Source organism: Oncorhynchus mykiss, chromosome 14, assembly GCF_013265735.2.
Source record: "Oncorhynchus mykiss isolate Arlee chromosome 14, USDA_OmykA_1.1, whole genome shotgun sequence".
Lineage (NCBI taxonomy): Eukaryota > Metazoa > Chordata > Actinopteri > Salmoniformes > Salmonidae > Oncorhynchus > Oncorhynchus mykiss.
Window position 1 is genome coordinate 4,729,051 of NC_048578.1, and position 16,180 is coordinate 4,745,230.

A 16,180-nucleotide genomic window follows, 5' to 3' on the forward strand; every position below is an offset into this window, starting at 1 on the left:
CAAAATGCATTAATTAGGCTAATGGGCCTACTTGTTCACTTATTGTTCACTGCCCGGCCAGGCATGATTCCAACACCATTCTCATCGACGGGGCTGTGGTGGAGCAGGTTGAGAGCTTCAAGTTCCTTGGTGTCCACATCACCAACAAACTAACATAGTCCAAGCACACCAAGACAGTCGAGAAGTGGGCACGACAAAAACCTATTCCCCCTCAGGAGACTGAAAAGATTTGGCACGGGTCCTCAGATCCTCAAAAGGTTCTACAGCTGCACCATCGAAAGCATCTGGTTGCATCACTGCCTGGTATGGCAACTGCTCCGCCTTAACCGCAAAGCATTACAGAGGGTAGTGCATAGGGCCCAGTACATCATTGGGCCAAGCTTCCTGCAATCCAGGACCTCTATACCAGGCGGTGTAAGAGGAAGGCCCTAAAAATTATCAGACTCCAGCCACCCTAGTCATAGGCTGTTCTCTTCTACCGCACGGCAAAAGGTACCAGAGCACCAAGTCTAGGTCCAAGAGGCTTCTAAACAGCTTCTACCCCCAAACCATAAGACTCCCGAACATCTAATCAAATGGCTACCCAGGCCATTTATTCTGTCTAAAAGGAAGGCAACGAATGCAGCGCATGCAAAATCTCAGTATAATAAGACTACAAGGCTATGGGGCTGTTTTTAGCCTACAGCCTTTATATTAGCCTTCAGGCAGGTTTAAACGAGTTTCGGTGAAAGAGTGAGTTTCGGTGAAAGAGCGCACACAGGCGGGCGAGCGCATGGACAATAGACTGCTGACAGGGAGTTCCATGAAGGAGCAACTTTCACTCTAAAATATAATACTTTGCCGCACCGCTTCGCCTATGCTCATACACTCTCTTTCACACAGGCACACACAAGCACACAAACATCATTCCTCGTATGAAGCATAATAAACATAAAGTGTATCTTGACTCCCAACGCTTCGTCGTCTTACCTTAACCTATTAGGAGGTTGTATCTGAGTCTCCTACTCTTATGCATCACTAAGATATATTTGCCGTACTTTTCCTTAACTAGAGTGTCGAATAAAGTGGTTTAAGTGTTTCCATTATGCATTTAGACAAATTGTGCATTCATAAATTGACTACAGCCTGTATGCCATTCCACCTACTGTATCTGTTTCACGTCTCAGTGCAAAAGCCACCATGGGTAGAGTGCAGATGCAAGAATTGAATCATATTTGCCATATTCTAACAATGCTCATGTGCCAACGTGTTGCCACAGTCCGTGCCATGGTGAAACGTGCACTCCTGTAGAGCTGAAATACATTGGATCGTGAAACTTGCATCCAGCCAACCAGAAAAGCAAAGCGAAGCAAATCAGGCATTGTTGAAAGTCAGAACAATCCTTGTCTTGCTAAGAAACATTATTGAGCACATTGATTTTGCAACGGAAACCTGGCTAGTGATCTACAAGTCATTTTGAACGCCTGAACAACCATAGGTTCAGTAGCCTAGTCAAACTGCGCCCAGCGCAGCTTCGTGTGCTGACCAACGAGAGGTAGGCCGATTCTTGATCTTGCGCCTCTTGCGCGTCACCTACAGCATTCCAATGTTTGTGAAATTGATTGGGCAGTATTAAGGCTGCATTAGTTGCGTCACAACCAACGTCATTTGCTAGGTTATTGTTGTCCAATGCCCTGTTGAAAATTGTGTGTTGCCGGAAAACTGTAGCCTAAGCTACCTCCAGTGACACAACCTCCATCTGCTTGTACATGCAGATCGGCTTACATTCGATTTTATTTTGATTGTTCAGGTTCACCATCAGCAATCGTTTTGGTAGTTTTGCTTTAAACAATCAGTGTTTGTGGTCATTTTAAGATATACAGGGTACAGATGATACAGGTGATTGTTTTTTGTTCATTTAAAAAATATATTTTTTCAATGTATTGCAGAAACACCAGTATACAAACAGTCAAAGACAACATATGCTAGGGGGTACAACAAATGACAGATTATACAAAGACCTTAAAAGACACACATGTATTGATTGTTTAAACATCTTTCTTATTAGAAGAATATAGAAATGGTCTTAATGTACTGCTCGAATTCCTTGTGGAAGAGTGCTTTTTTTTTATTAGTGAATGTACATTTATGAACATTACATTTTGCCATTAGCACAATTAGATTGATTTATCTTTACACTGTTTCTGGATGCACACCTCAAAAAGTACAGTTCATGTAAATGTCTCTTTTGAGTTTCTTCCTGTAATGATTCGCAGTGTGTATTACTTATGGATCATTCTGAAAGAGACCTCTTTGACCATGTTAACAAGCAGGTATTAGTGTGGTAATAACCACGTTTTTTTCCCCGAACAGATATTTATTCCAGTAAGTTGTGACATAAGGAATGGATACAATATCCCTTTGAAATAAAGCACGTACAGACCTGTTGTCCTGATGGAGCAAGGAGAATCCCATTGTTCCTATTGGAGAGTCAACTGGATTAAGGAGGGTAGGTCAAGAAGGTGAGGTCTGGTTGCACCTCTGAACAACATGAGAGTTCCAGATGGAATAGCATCAAAGATCATGGCGAACTCTCTAGGTGTAACAGGGATATTGTAACAAGATTTTTTTTTAAATCCACATAATTGAGTAACAATCCTTCTGCATTAAAAAGTTGTCTCACCAGCAGGATATGATTGTTACATCATAAAGACTTGTTTCTATACAAAATATCCTTACTGTTCCAAATGAAATACCTATGCAGGGGGAAATTATGTTTATATATTAACGACCACGCTAACAATACTTGTCTAGGACAAATCAGATCATTTTGTAGGAATCTTATCAATGTTATAGTTACAAAGTAACATCAAATGAAGCCACCAAAAACGGGAGAAGATATAATGAGGGATTTCACGATGAAGTTGGATTCTTTAAGAAATGTTTAGCCCAATTTATCTTAAAAGTATTATTCAAAGTAGGAGGAGAAGAGAAGATCATTCCTTAACTTCCAAAAGGTCTAAACCATTTGATTTTGTGACATACAGAGAGATACAGTGGGGCAAAAAAAGTATTTAGTCAGCCACCAATTGTGCAAGTTCCCCCACTTAAAAAGATGAGAGAGGCCTGTAATTTTCATCATAGGTACACTTCAACAATGACATACAGAAAATCACATTGTAGGATTTTTAATGAATTTATTTGCAAATTATGGTGGAAAATAAGTATTTGGTCACCTACAAACAAGCAAGATTTCTGGCTCTCACAAACCTGTAACTTCTTCTTTAAGAGGCTCCTCTGTCCTCCACTCGTTACCTGTATTAATGGCACCTGTTTGAACTTGTTATCAGTATGAAAGACACCTGTCCACAACCTCAAACAGTCACACTCCAAACTCCACTATGGCTAAGAGCAAAGAGCTGTCAAAGGACACCAGAAACAAAATTGTAGACCTTCACCAGGCTGGGAAGACTGAATCTGCAATAGGTAAGCAGCTTGATTTGAAGAAATCAACTGTGGGAGCAATTATTATGAAATGGAAGACGTACAAGACCACTGATAATCTCCCTCGATCTGGGGCTCCACGCAAGATCTCACCCCGTGGGGTCAAAATGATCACAAGAACGGTGAGCAAAAATCCCAGAACCACACGGGGGGACCAAGTGAATTACATGCAGAGAGCTGGGACCAAAGTAACAAAGCCTACCATCAGTAACACACTACGCCGCCAGGGACTCAAATCCTGCAGTGCCAGACGTGTCCCCCTGCTTAAGCCAGTACATGTCCAGGCCCGTCTGAAGTTTGCTAGAGAGCATTTGGATGATCCAGAAGAAGATTGGGAGAATGTCATATGGTCAGATGATACCAAAATATAACTTTTTGGTAAAAACTCAACTCGTCATGTTTGGAGGACAAAGAATGCTGAGTTGCATCCAAAGAACACCATACCTACTGTGAAGCATGGGGGTGGAAACATCGTGCTTTGGGGCTGTTTTTCTGCAAAGGGACCAGGACGACTGATCCGTATAAAGGAAAGAATGAATGGGGCCGTGTATCGTGAGATTTTGAGTGAAAACCTCCTTCCATCAGCAAGGGCATTGAAGATGAAACGTGGCTGGGTCTTTCAGCATGACAATGATCCCAAACACACCGCCCGGGCAACGAAGGAGTGGCTTCGTAAGAAGAATTTCAAGGTCCTGGAGTGGCCTAGCCAGTCTGCAAATCTCAACCCCGTAGAAAATCTTTGGAGGGAGTTGAAAGTCCGTGTTGCCCAGCAACAGCCCCAAACCATCACTGCTCTAGAGGAGATCTGCATGGAGGAATGGGCCAAAATACCAGCAACAGTGTGTGAAAACCTTGTGAAGACTTACAGAAAATGTTTGACCTCTGTCATTGCCAACAAAGGGTATATAGCAAAGTATTGAGATAAACTTTTGTTATTGACCAAATACTTACAGTGCCTTGCGAAAGTATTCGGCCCTGTAACGACGTTCGTCTGTAGAAGGAGAAGCGGACCAAAAAGCAGCGTGGTGGTTACTCATGTTCTTTAATGGAAAATGAACGATACATGAAATAACTTAAATCTACAAAACAACAAACGGAACGTGAAAAACCTATACAGCCTATCCTGTGACAACAAACACAGTGACAGGAACAATCACCCACAAACACACAGTGAAACCCAGGCTACCTAAGTATGATTCTCAATCAGAGACAACTAATGACACCTGCCTCTGATTGAGAACCATACTAGGCCGAAACCATAGAAATGCCCCAAAACATAGAAAAACAAACATAGACTGCCCACCCAACTCACGCCCTGACCATACTAAATAAATACAAAACAACGGAAATAGAGGTCAGAACGTGACAGGCCCCCTTGAACTTTGCGACCTTTTGCCACATTTCAGGCTTCAAACATAAAGATATAAAACTGTATTTTTTTGTGAAGAATCAACAACAAGTGGGACACAATCATGAAGTAGAACGACATTTATTGGATATTTCAAACTTTTTTAACAAATCAAAAACTGAAAAATTGGGCGTGCAAAATTATTCAGCCCCCTTAAGTTAATACTTTGTAGCGCCACCTTTTGCTGCGATTACAGCTGTAAGTCGTTTGGGGTATGTCTCTATCAGTTTTGCACATCAAGAGACTGAAATTTTTTCACATTCCTCCTTGCAAAACAGCTCGAGCTCAGTGAGGTTGGATGGAGAGCATTTGTGAACAGCAGTTTTCAGTTCTTTCCACAGATTCTCGATTGGATTCAGGTCTGGACTTTGACTTGGCCATTCTAACACCTGGATATGTTTATTTTTGAACCATTCCATTGTAGATTTTGCTTTATGTTTTGGATCATTATCTTGTTGGAAGACAAATCTCCGTCCCAGTCTCAGGTCTTTTGCAGACTCCATCAGGTTTTCTTCCAGAATGGTCCTGTATTTGGCTCCATCCATCTTCCCATCAATTTTAACCATCTTCCCTGTCCCTGCTGAAGAAAAGCAGGCCCAAACCATGATGCTGCCACCACCATTTTTGACAGTGGGATGGTGTGTTCAGCTGTGTTGCTTTTACGCCAAACATAACGTTTTGCATTGTTGCCAAAAAGTTCAATTTTGGTTTCATCTGACCAGAGCACCTTCTTCCACATGTTTGGTGTGTCTCCCAGGTGGCTTGTGGCAAACTTTAAACGACACTTTTTATGGATATCTTTAAGAAATGGCTTTCTTCTTGCCACTCTTCCATAAAGGCCAGATTTGTGCAATATACGACTGATTGTTGTCCTATGGACAGAGTCTCCCACCTCAGCTGTAGATCTCTGCAGTTCATCCAGAGTGATCATGGGCCTCTTGGCTGCATCTCTGATCAGTCTTCTCCTTGTATGAGCTGAAAGTTTAGAGGGACGGCCAGGTCTTGGTAGATTTGCAGTGGTCTGATACTCCTTCCATTTCAATATTATCGCTTGCACAGTGCTCCTTGGGATGTTTAAAGCTTGGGAAATCTTTTTGTATCCAAATCCGGCTTTAAACTTCTTCACAACAGTATCTCGGACCTGCCTGGTGTGTTCCTTGTTCTTCATGATGCTCTCTGCGCTTTTAACGGACCTCTGAGACTATCACAGTGCAGGTGCATTTATACGGAGACTTGATTACACACAGGTGGATTGTATTTATCCTCATTAGTCATTTAGGTCAACATTGGATCATTCAGAGATCCAGACTGAACTTCTGGAGAGAGTTTGCTGCACTGAAAGTAAAGGGGCTGAATAATTTTGCACGCCCAATTTTTCAGTTTTTGATTTGTTAAAAAAGTTTGAAATATCCAATAAATGTCGTTCCACTTCATGATTGTGTCCCACTTGTTGTTGATTCTTCACAAAAAAATACAATTTTATATCTTTATGTTTGAAGCCTGAAATGTGGCAAAAGGTCACAAAGTTCAAGGGGGCCGAATACTTTCGCAAGGCACTGTATTTTCCACCATAATTTGCAAATAAATTAATAAAAAATCCTACAATGTGATTTTCTGGATTTTTTTTCTCATTTTGTCTGTCATAGTTGAAGTGTACCTATGATGAAAATTACAGGCCTCTCTCATCTTTTTAAGTGGGAGAACTTGCACAATTGGTGGCTGACTAAATACTTTTTTGCCCCACTGTATGTCAGCTGATGAGCTCCATTTGTTCCTCTAATCCAGCTATTCCCAAACAATGCAGTCGGGGGGGGGGGGGGTACGCCAAATAATAATGTGATTCACAGTCAATTTATATTTTCCAACGGGGTTATACATTTGGGAGAGGTTTTTTTCTTTCATGAGTAGCCTCGTTTCACTGCCAAAAATAAAATTAAACCATCAGCCAATTTGAAAAATAAGCCACTGGAATTTTTTGAGTGAGAATTAGGACGACTTTCGAGTAGTTAGCCATGTATAAAAGCAACAGATACCATTAATAAGAAGGGGCTAAAAACATCTTATATGGTGAGCTACCGAGTGGCTAGGACAGGCAGGCCCCATACTATTGTGGAGGACTTAATTATTCCTGCTGCCGCGGATATGGCTGGGACAATGCAGGGGGGAAAGGCCAAGAAAAACTATACAGACAGTGCCTTCATCACACGACGCATCAGTGACATGGCAGGAGATGTTTTGAAACAATTTCTGCTTTGCATACAAGCCAGTGAATTCTATGCAATACAGCTGTATGAGTCAACAGACTCATCCGTTACATTTATGGGGGGGTCAATTAAGGAAGACATCCTCTTCTGCAAACCACTGGAGACCAGGACAACAGGAGAGGATATTAAGTACTGGACAGCTTTGTGACAAAATATGGACTTTGGTGGTCAAGATGTGTTGGTGTCTGTACTGATGGTGCAAAAGCCATGACAGGGAGACATAGTGGCGTGGGAACGCGTATGTAAGCAGTTGCTCCCGACGCCACTTGGGTACACTGCAGCATCCCCCGAGAGGCTCTTGCTGCCAAGGGAATGCCTGACAACTTGAAATACGTTTTGGACACTACAGTGAAAATGGTTAACTTTGTTAAAGCAAGGCCCCTGAACTCTGGTGTGTTTTCTGCATAGTGCAATGATACGGGCAGCGACCATGTAACACTTTTACAACATACAGAAGTGCGCTGTTTATCGAGGGGCAAAGTATTGACACGTTTTTTTGAGTTGAGAGACAAGCTTAAAGTTTTCTTTACAGACCATCATTTGCACTAGTCTGACCGCTTGCATGATGAGTTTCTCACATGACTGGCCTATCTGGGTGATGTTTGTTCTCGCCTGAATGATCTGAATCTAGGATTACAGGGACTTTCCGCAACTATATTCAATGTGCGGGACAAAATTGAGGCTACGATAAAGAAGTTGGAGCTGTTCTCTGTCTGCATTAACAAGGACAACACACAGGTCTTTCCATCATTGTATGATTTTTTGTGTGCAAATGAACTCAAGCTTACGAACAATGTTAAATGTGATATAGCGAAGCACCTGAGTGAGTTGGGTGCGCAATTACGCATTTACTTTCCCGAACGGATGACACAAACAACTGGATTCCTTATCCCTTTCATGCCCTGCCTTCAGTCCACTTACCGATATCTGAACAAGAGAGCCTCATCGAAATTGCAACAAGTGGTTCTGTGAAAATTGAATTTAATCAGAAGCCACTGCCAGATTTCTGGATTGGGCTGCGCTCAGAGTATCCTGCCTTGGCAAATCGTGCTGTTAAGACACTGATGCCCTTTGCAACCATGTACCTATGTGAGAGTTGATTCTCGGCCCTCACTAGCATGAAAACTAAATACAGGCACAGACTGTGTGTAGAAAATTATTTAAGACAGACTCTCTCCAATACAACCCAACATTGCAGAGTTATGTTCATCCTTTCAAGCACACCCTTCTCCTTAAACTGTGGTGAGTTATTCACAATTTTCGATGAACCAATAAAGTTTTATATGTAAGATGGCTAAATAAAGAGCAACATTATTTATTATTATTATGTTATTATTTGTGCCCTGGTCCTATAAGAGCTCTTTGTCACTTCCTACAAGTCGGGGTGTGACAAAAACTCACACTCATTCTAATGTTTAGTAAATGTATTGTGTAGTGTATGTGTGGCATCTTACAATGATGGCCAAAAACAACATTTGAGAGTGCACTGACCCTGGTGCTAGAGAGGGCACGCAAGTGGAGGTTGAATGTTTGAAGGGGTATGAGACTATAAAAAGTTTGGGAACCACTGCTCTAATCAAACTGAATCTCGCAGAATGAATTTCAAACTAAAACATAACATTCCTGTATCGGAGCCCATGTCTCTACTAAACACGTATCCATTCGTCTTGAAAGGGAAAGATACACATCCCTAATGTCCCATCCCTATGTTTGCTTTGGCATTGTATGTGTTCAACACTTTCCATGCCGATAAAGCCGTTTGAAATGAATTGAGAAAGAGACAAATCGAGACAACCCTAAACTGTTCAGTCTTCCTCACTTTTATTAGTTACCCAATGGTGTTTGTTTCCTCCTCTGTGAGCTGGGCTCCTGGAGGCCCAGGGGTTTAATGAGGGTGACAGGGTTAAGTGAAACGGATCAGTCATTCTCCCTGTATGTACAGTGACAGAACAGTGACAGTGGCTAAAGGAGAGCGGAGAGTGTGCAGGTCTTCAGGGCTACTGAAGACCAGGCCAAGGTCTGTCATTGAAACAGTGTGTTCAGTTGATCATACTTATAAGAGACACACACACATACTGTATATAAAAGATACATTCTCTAACACTGTTGAAAAGAGACTGTGTGTGTGTGTGTGTGTGTGTGTGTGTGTGTGTGTGTGTGTGTGTGTGTGTGTGTGTGTGTGTGTGTGTGTGTGTGTGTGTATATGTATTTTTTAGAAGTGTGTGTGTTGACCGTAGTCCTGGCTGAGATGTGGCCGTAGGGCCCGCACGCTTGGTAGTTCCAGGTGATGGTAGCAGCAGAGACAGAGGCCCTGACCGGCCTTGGCCCGCTCCAGAACATCGGCTCATGCCAGTTTACCATCAACTGGACACTAATTGGTACCGACACACACCACAGTCTCTCCCTCGATAACAGAGGAGAGACCTAGGGACACAGTTCTAAACAAAGAGAGGAGAGGCATAGGGCTCGATTCAATGAGGGTTTGCTTAAATTCCTAGCTTTAGCGATACACTCTAGAGAGTGACAGAGAGAGAGAGACAGAGGAAGAGAGGATAGATTTAAGGTCATAGCTCATAACAGCTCCCTTGGAACCAATGACTCAGATATGCAGATGTGTTTACTTGTCTTTGCTGGAAAAAACGGAGGAATGAAAGAGCCTGATAATGTCTTTGTGTTTCACTTATACTGTTTTTTTTTTCTTTTTCTAAAGAGCCCTCTTTTACTCTTAGACAGGCACTTCAAATGAGCTCTTTCCTTCGTATCGCTCTCTCTCTTTCTACCTCCCGAGTCTCTCTCTCCTGTGTCTAATGTCTGTCTCTGCTCTGTCGTTAGCTCCCTGACACCACTGCCACCGCCAGGCAGTCACCGATGAAGGGGCTCATGGGGAGATACGATACAGAAAAGCACCCTGGGAAAAAAAAGAAGATCCAAATCAAAAAAAGAACTCTCAGCAGTTTGGGAGAAACTTTGGGGAAAGAAAAGAGAATGGAGATTGTCATATGACCCGGAGGGGTGTACGGCGGTAGCTCTGAATCTAATAAACACGACAAAACAAGACATGGGTAATGTGTTTTCTCTGTTGGTGTCCTCTGGTAGATCTAGAGTGATTGAGTGGCTGATGTCTGCCTCCGATGCGTTAGCTATCTATCGTTTCTCCTCAAAATCAGCATCCTTCCTTCCCCCCCCCCCCCATCTCTCCATCCCTGACTGACAAACACGGCAAGGGACGTCAGCAGCTAGTCGGCATCGTGATATCATCTCGTTTGAAAGTTAAAAGGTTTTAAAGAGACATTTGGATTTTAATACCCGATGCGTGCCTGTTTTTTTTTGTTCATGGTGGATGTGTTAGTTAATTATGGCAGGGTTTGGTGAATTAAGGGCAGGATATATAATAAAGATAATTTGCATAATCTCTATTGAATTCTAACGCGTTCACTCTACGAACTCCTATACAAGCAGAAAATCATGTATTCTGTACTGGGTGACATCAACAAAACAGCATGCTGGAAATGAGATCTGTATGTAGGTCTTAATCCTCGGAGTATCTGTCTGTATGCGTCCATTAATCTCCCAGTGATATTTCTCATCCATCCATATTCTGTGTTTAGCCTAAACCACAGCAGACACAGAAAAACAGGTGTTTGTCACAGAGGAAAGGAAGTTGATTGGCCAGATTCCATTATCCATTTTTCCCAAGCCCGAAACGCCTATGCAGCTGTCCTCTTACGGATTTGAGAATTGTGTGAACAGTGTGTGTGCGTGTGAGGGCGCGTGCGTGTGCATGTGTGTGTGCTTGTGCTTAAGACTGGGATTTTAGTTATCACTGGAGCTCTGCTTTCTGTCTGGTACAGAGGTGTAATGATATAAACTAGTACTAATCCACTAAGAGATAATAAGCCATAGTTGTCCAAAATCTTCACAAAACAACTGAGAATAACTTTTAGTAATGAAATGTAACCACAGCTACTCTTCAGGCCCATTAGGTAGCTGTAAAATGTAGAGAAAACCCTGACCTGTTTGGGAACAAGTTTCCCTGATGTTCAAAAGAGAGTCAAAGAGCAAGCTTGGGTGCTGATGAGAGTGTTTTGCATGTCACTGTTTTGAACTGAGCGGTGACAGCCCGAGCCGAACTGAAGAGTACGACTCCGACTCGCCTCATTCCTGTAGGAATACATTTCCCGACACTGATCACCGGGGGGAAAAAAAGATTGGGGGGGAAAAAAAGATGAATAAAAAACTGAAGGTACTTCTCTTAGATATCTCTTGATGCTCTTCAGATCTTTAAGACGTCGTCAGAGGGAAAACGCAGAGTTACTCTGAGATCCCGACTCCCTAATCTGCTTTACAAGGGCTGACTTTTAGAAGACAACCTTATAATGGATTTTAGTATTTTCCTTTTGGTTTTATTTATTGATAGAAACGTAGACGTATAACTCAGTTTGCTACGTTTCTTTTTTTTTTTTGTCTCTCTGTTCTTGATCGTTCCCTCACCCCAAAGCATTATGGTACAATTCAATGGGAATAAAACAACTGGAGGCAAAGGAAAACTGTCTGTGCATTTTCTATTATTCATTTGGGCACCATTATTACAACGGATCAGATCATACGACACCAATCCCGTTTTATAATCATTTCCGTGTGTATTCAGAATGTAACTCTGCAATAATATACAATTATATTAACACTCATTTAATTGGTGTAGAATGGCACGATGTCATTGACAACTGCTGTTTGCACACAGTGGGAGATTACACTCAAATCATGCTGTATTCTTTATGGTTTCAAAATAAGGTATTGAGAGTAAGGACATTTGCAAAAGCATTTAATGGTTTAGAACCAAATGACTAAATGTGTTGACATCATATTTTTTTGACTCAATGAACGGGAATCATCCCTCTGCTGTGTGTGGGACAAACATTGTGACGATGACAATCGTGACAAGCTGTTTTGACAGACCTGAAGCCCCGGTTGCCTGAGAGCAGTGAGGCTTTATGCATCCCCGATCTGCAGAGATACGGAGTAGGATGAAGTTGCCCCAAGACACTGATCAAAGGTCAGATTGATGTTCTACTCCGTAATGGTCAAGGTTAAGACCGAGGGAGGGTAAAACTATGCTTATACTGTATCTTTTTGTACGAGAAACGTCTGACTTCATCCCACAGCAGCGATACAGTCTTTGGTCTTTTGAGTCTGGGTGTGAGTTGTCTGTAAGCACAGATCCTGGATCAGTTTACCAGGCAAGCAGACATATTGACTGATATTCCCAGCATAATGAAAACATCTCCAGCAAATGTAATCTGATTGGATATCAGTTCTCAACTTTGGCGCAACAACAGCAAGCAAATGGGCCCGACAGCAGACTCTCTCTCTCTGATGTCTGCTATCTGTTTCATGTGTTTCTCGCTCTCTCTTTCCCTCTTCTTCTTTCTCACTCTCACTCGGTCTCTCTGTTGTGCTCTCTAAGAATGCCTAAATATCCAGTGTTTTCATTACTAGCGTGCACCTTGGCCGGACTACGTGAGTAATACATCCTCCTTTGCTCTGTAGCTATACCTCCAACCGAAACATCTTCATTTACTCTGCATCTCTAAAGTAAGACACTAAGACTGAGGCAAAACGCTCACTAGATGAATAGTGAACTGCATGTGCCCCATCACTGCATCTCACTAGGGGTTACAACTACCTCCTTACATAACCAGCAGTTTATATAATGTGATCAGAGGGGCGAGGCGATGCGATGGGGGGGGGGACCTAGTAACAGCATCTGACAATAAGCATGATTCATATATAATCTCAGGGTGGTGGTGGCCGGGGTGTAGTGTATAACTAGGTGCAGGAGTGCAGTGAGGGTTGGGTGGTTCTCTCGATGCCTGCATGTCCCACTAGGTCTACAGGGTTCCCAGCCAGGGTAGGTCTCAGACTGACAGAGTTCACTGACACCCACTGGAGGAGAAAATAAAAAGAAATAGCACCCCCTATTGGCGGTAAGGTGGATATGTGTATTGGGGAGCCCCAAAAAAAGTGGCAGTGTCTATGTGCATTGTGTCGACTGACATGTTTAACCATACCCTTCTTTTCTGAGCACTGCCTCTACAACAAACCAACTATATGTCAGAAAAGTCGATTGATATCGAGGGGGCAGTTTTGTCTTAGAAATTTTATAAAATGTTGAATGCTTTGTCCTCCTGTCAACGGAGAGTGAGACCCTCGACCACAGCGTCGCATAGAACAGACATTGAGAATGTTTCTGAAGGAGCATCCATCTCCCCTCAACTCATCTCCTTTCCTCTTAGTGTTTCCTTGGCTCTCTGTCTCCTCCCCTGGACAAAACTACGCAGACAGATAGACACATGTTATTGTGATTAATTAGACCACTGATAGCAATGTTCTCACTTAGTGCTGGCCCACTGAGTTTTCTTGTTTTCTTTTACATTTCTTCCTTTCAGGCTCTAATTTTCCCCTTTCAGTTAATGGGGCTTCGTTTGTGAAGTGACCCAAGGGATAACCATATTAACTGACTCTCCCTTCGGGGCTTGAGTCGTTCCTGAAAACATCAAGTTTACTTCAGCCTTCAAACAGAAGAAACTGTTCTAATTACACAATTTGAATCATACAATGGACTTTGATCAACCAATACTTTTCCTGCTAAATATGTTTTGTTCACTTTGTGAACAAACTTGCCAGACTTGTCTGCTTATCTTTTCTCTGTGGACCTTCTCTTTAACTAATCAGTCCCTCAGCTTCATGTGTAACGGTCTCTTGAACAGGACATTGACGATTCGACCTTAAAGCTTCTCCTTCCATTCAAAGTCAGTCTAAGTGCCTTTCTCTGATGGCAATTTCTGGTTTCTTTGGGAACGAGAGTTTGAGTCTATTCCGAGAGCCATCCATCACCCAGTAGTGCTCGCAAGGAGCTACGCTAGTAAAGGTATGCGAACCACAAGGTCAGTCACAGACATTCAGCACCTGGACTTAAAGAACGGACTCCACTGTTCAATGGAACAATTGAAAGCACAGAATATATACCGCACACTGAGTACATGTTACACACACAATGGACAGAATATGGCACCTTTCAAAACATTTCAACGAGATAAAGACATCAATACAATGGAGATTTGACTTTGCCTCCGTTTTGTGGACATACAGTGTTACAGCGTGATAGAAATGTAAAGGCAATGTTCCCGTGTTTGCGGAGGCTGCGTTCACGGTAAACGCTGCGTTCACGGTAAACGCTGCATATGTCTGCTCAATTGTAAATTACCTTTGCATTACTATCACGAAGCCTTTTGCCCTTTAAAGATACAGATTCAATAGAGCCCCTTGTCTGTACTATTGCATCAGTCGTTAGTGTTCTCTTTCACCTAACAACAGATGCAGATCTCGCTCTCGCTATCGCTCCCCCCCCCCCCCCCCCCCCCCCCCCCCCCACAGCAGGCCAGCGTTGTCAGTGCCTTAATCCAAGCATTAATTACACACATCTGAAGTACGCTGTGCCAGGCAGCGCCACGCATCACGCTCCCGCACCCGGCTGGCGCTCAGCTCAGCTCTAACCCATTATTCATGAGGCCTGGGTCCTGGGTTCCATGACTTTATTCATGTTGTTAGTGGAAGGACGTCGGGAGTCATTAAGACTGTGTCATTTTAACAAGCCTGTTTCAATAGCCTCTGTTCCTCTGCCTCGCTCTCAACCTACCATACTGTATGTGGCATGCTTTGCCTGTTTTTCTGGAGACGTGTCGTTTTTTTACTCTCATGGCAATTAGAACGAGCCAGTTCTACCATACACAGATGGTAATCTGTGTGTAGTGTTCTGGAGCAGGAATAGTACAATGTTAAAGCGGGCGGACCAAAGAAAGGAGAGCTTTGCTTCATGCAACAACACCTGTTGTAGCACACCTGTAGCACACCTGTGTGTAGTGTATATTAACGGCCAACATGTGAATGTAACAGAACTGAAGTTAGACTGGAAAAAGGGAATAAGACAATGGAAGACAGAGGGAGAGGGAGAGGGAGAGGGAGAGAGAGAGAGAGAGAGAGAGAGAGAGAGAGAGAGAGAGAGAGAGAGAGAGAGAGAGAGAGATGGGTTAGATGATAAGTGGTACAACAGGGAGTAGGGAAATTATGATCGGGGTGTGTTTTGCTCTCAAAATAACAACAGTCAGGTCACCAGGGCAGGCCTCTTCTCCCTCTAAACGACTGCTGTTACACACTCACACGCGCACACACACTCTCTCACAAACACACTCACACGCACACACACACTCACACACACAAACATACTGCTCCAAGCACTGCCATCTGCAGGACTCGCCGTATACGTTTTGTATTCCAGGGTATTAGGGCTGCTGTCAGGTCACTGGTTACCTTCGCTCTTTTCCTTCCCTCTCCTTCTCTCTGTGTCTGGTGAGTAATGCAAGGAGACAGCACAGCAGCAGGGCGAACAGGGCGAAAGAACAGAGAGTAAGGGGCATCTACGGTTGTTGGTGACAGGGCCCATCCAGGACCCCATAAAGTCACCCCAGGGTGCATAATTCAATTACTATACAACCGTGAGAGAAGGAGAGAGGGATGGAGAGGAGCAGGGAGAAAGAGGGAATGAGAGAAGGATATAGACAGAAAGACAGGCAGAAAGACGGGCAGAAAGACGGGCAGAAAGATGGGCAGAAAGACGGGCAGAAAGACGGGCAGAAAGATGGGCAGAAAGACAGGCAGAAAGACGGGCAGAAAGATGGGCAGAAAGACAGGCAGAAAGACGGGCAGAAAGATGGGCAGAAAGACAGGCAGAAAGACGGGCAGAAAGACGGGCAGAAAGACAGGCAGAAAGACGGGCAGAAAGATGGGCAGAAAGACGGGCAGAAAGATGGGCAGAAAGACAGGCAGAAAGATGGGCAGAAAGACAGGCAGAAAGACAGTAATAGAGAGATAACGGGAAAGAGGAGGACAGAAAGAGAGAGGGAAGGAGTGAGAGGTGCACACAGAGCAGTAACAGTGAAGGACAGAACCTCCACTCCTAGAGGAGAGG

General features: G+C 43.3%; 1 long non-coding RNA gene across 1 annotated transcript; it reads left to right on the forward strand.

The window, feature by feature from the left end:
* The first annotated feature begins 1,688 nt into the window (after nucleotides 1-1,688).
* On the forward strand, nucleotides 1,689-10,195 carry LOC110488588. Its single transcript, XR_002468449.2, has 3 exons — nucleotides 1,689-1,878; nucleotides 2,353-2,501; nucleotides 9,988-10,195. It is a non-coding gene; the product is annotated as an uncharacterized LOC110488588 (long non-coding RNA).
* The last annotated feature ends 5,985 nt before the right edge of the window (nucleotides 10,196-16,180 follow it).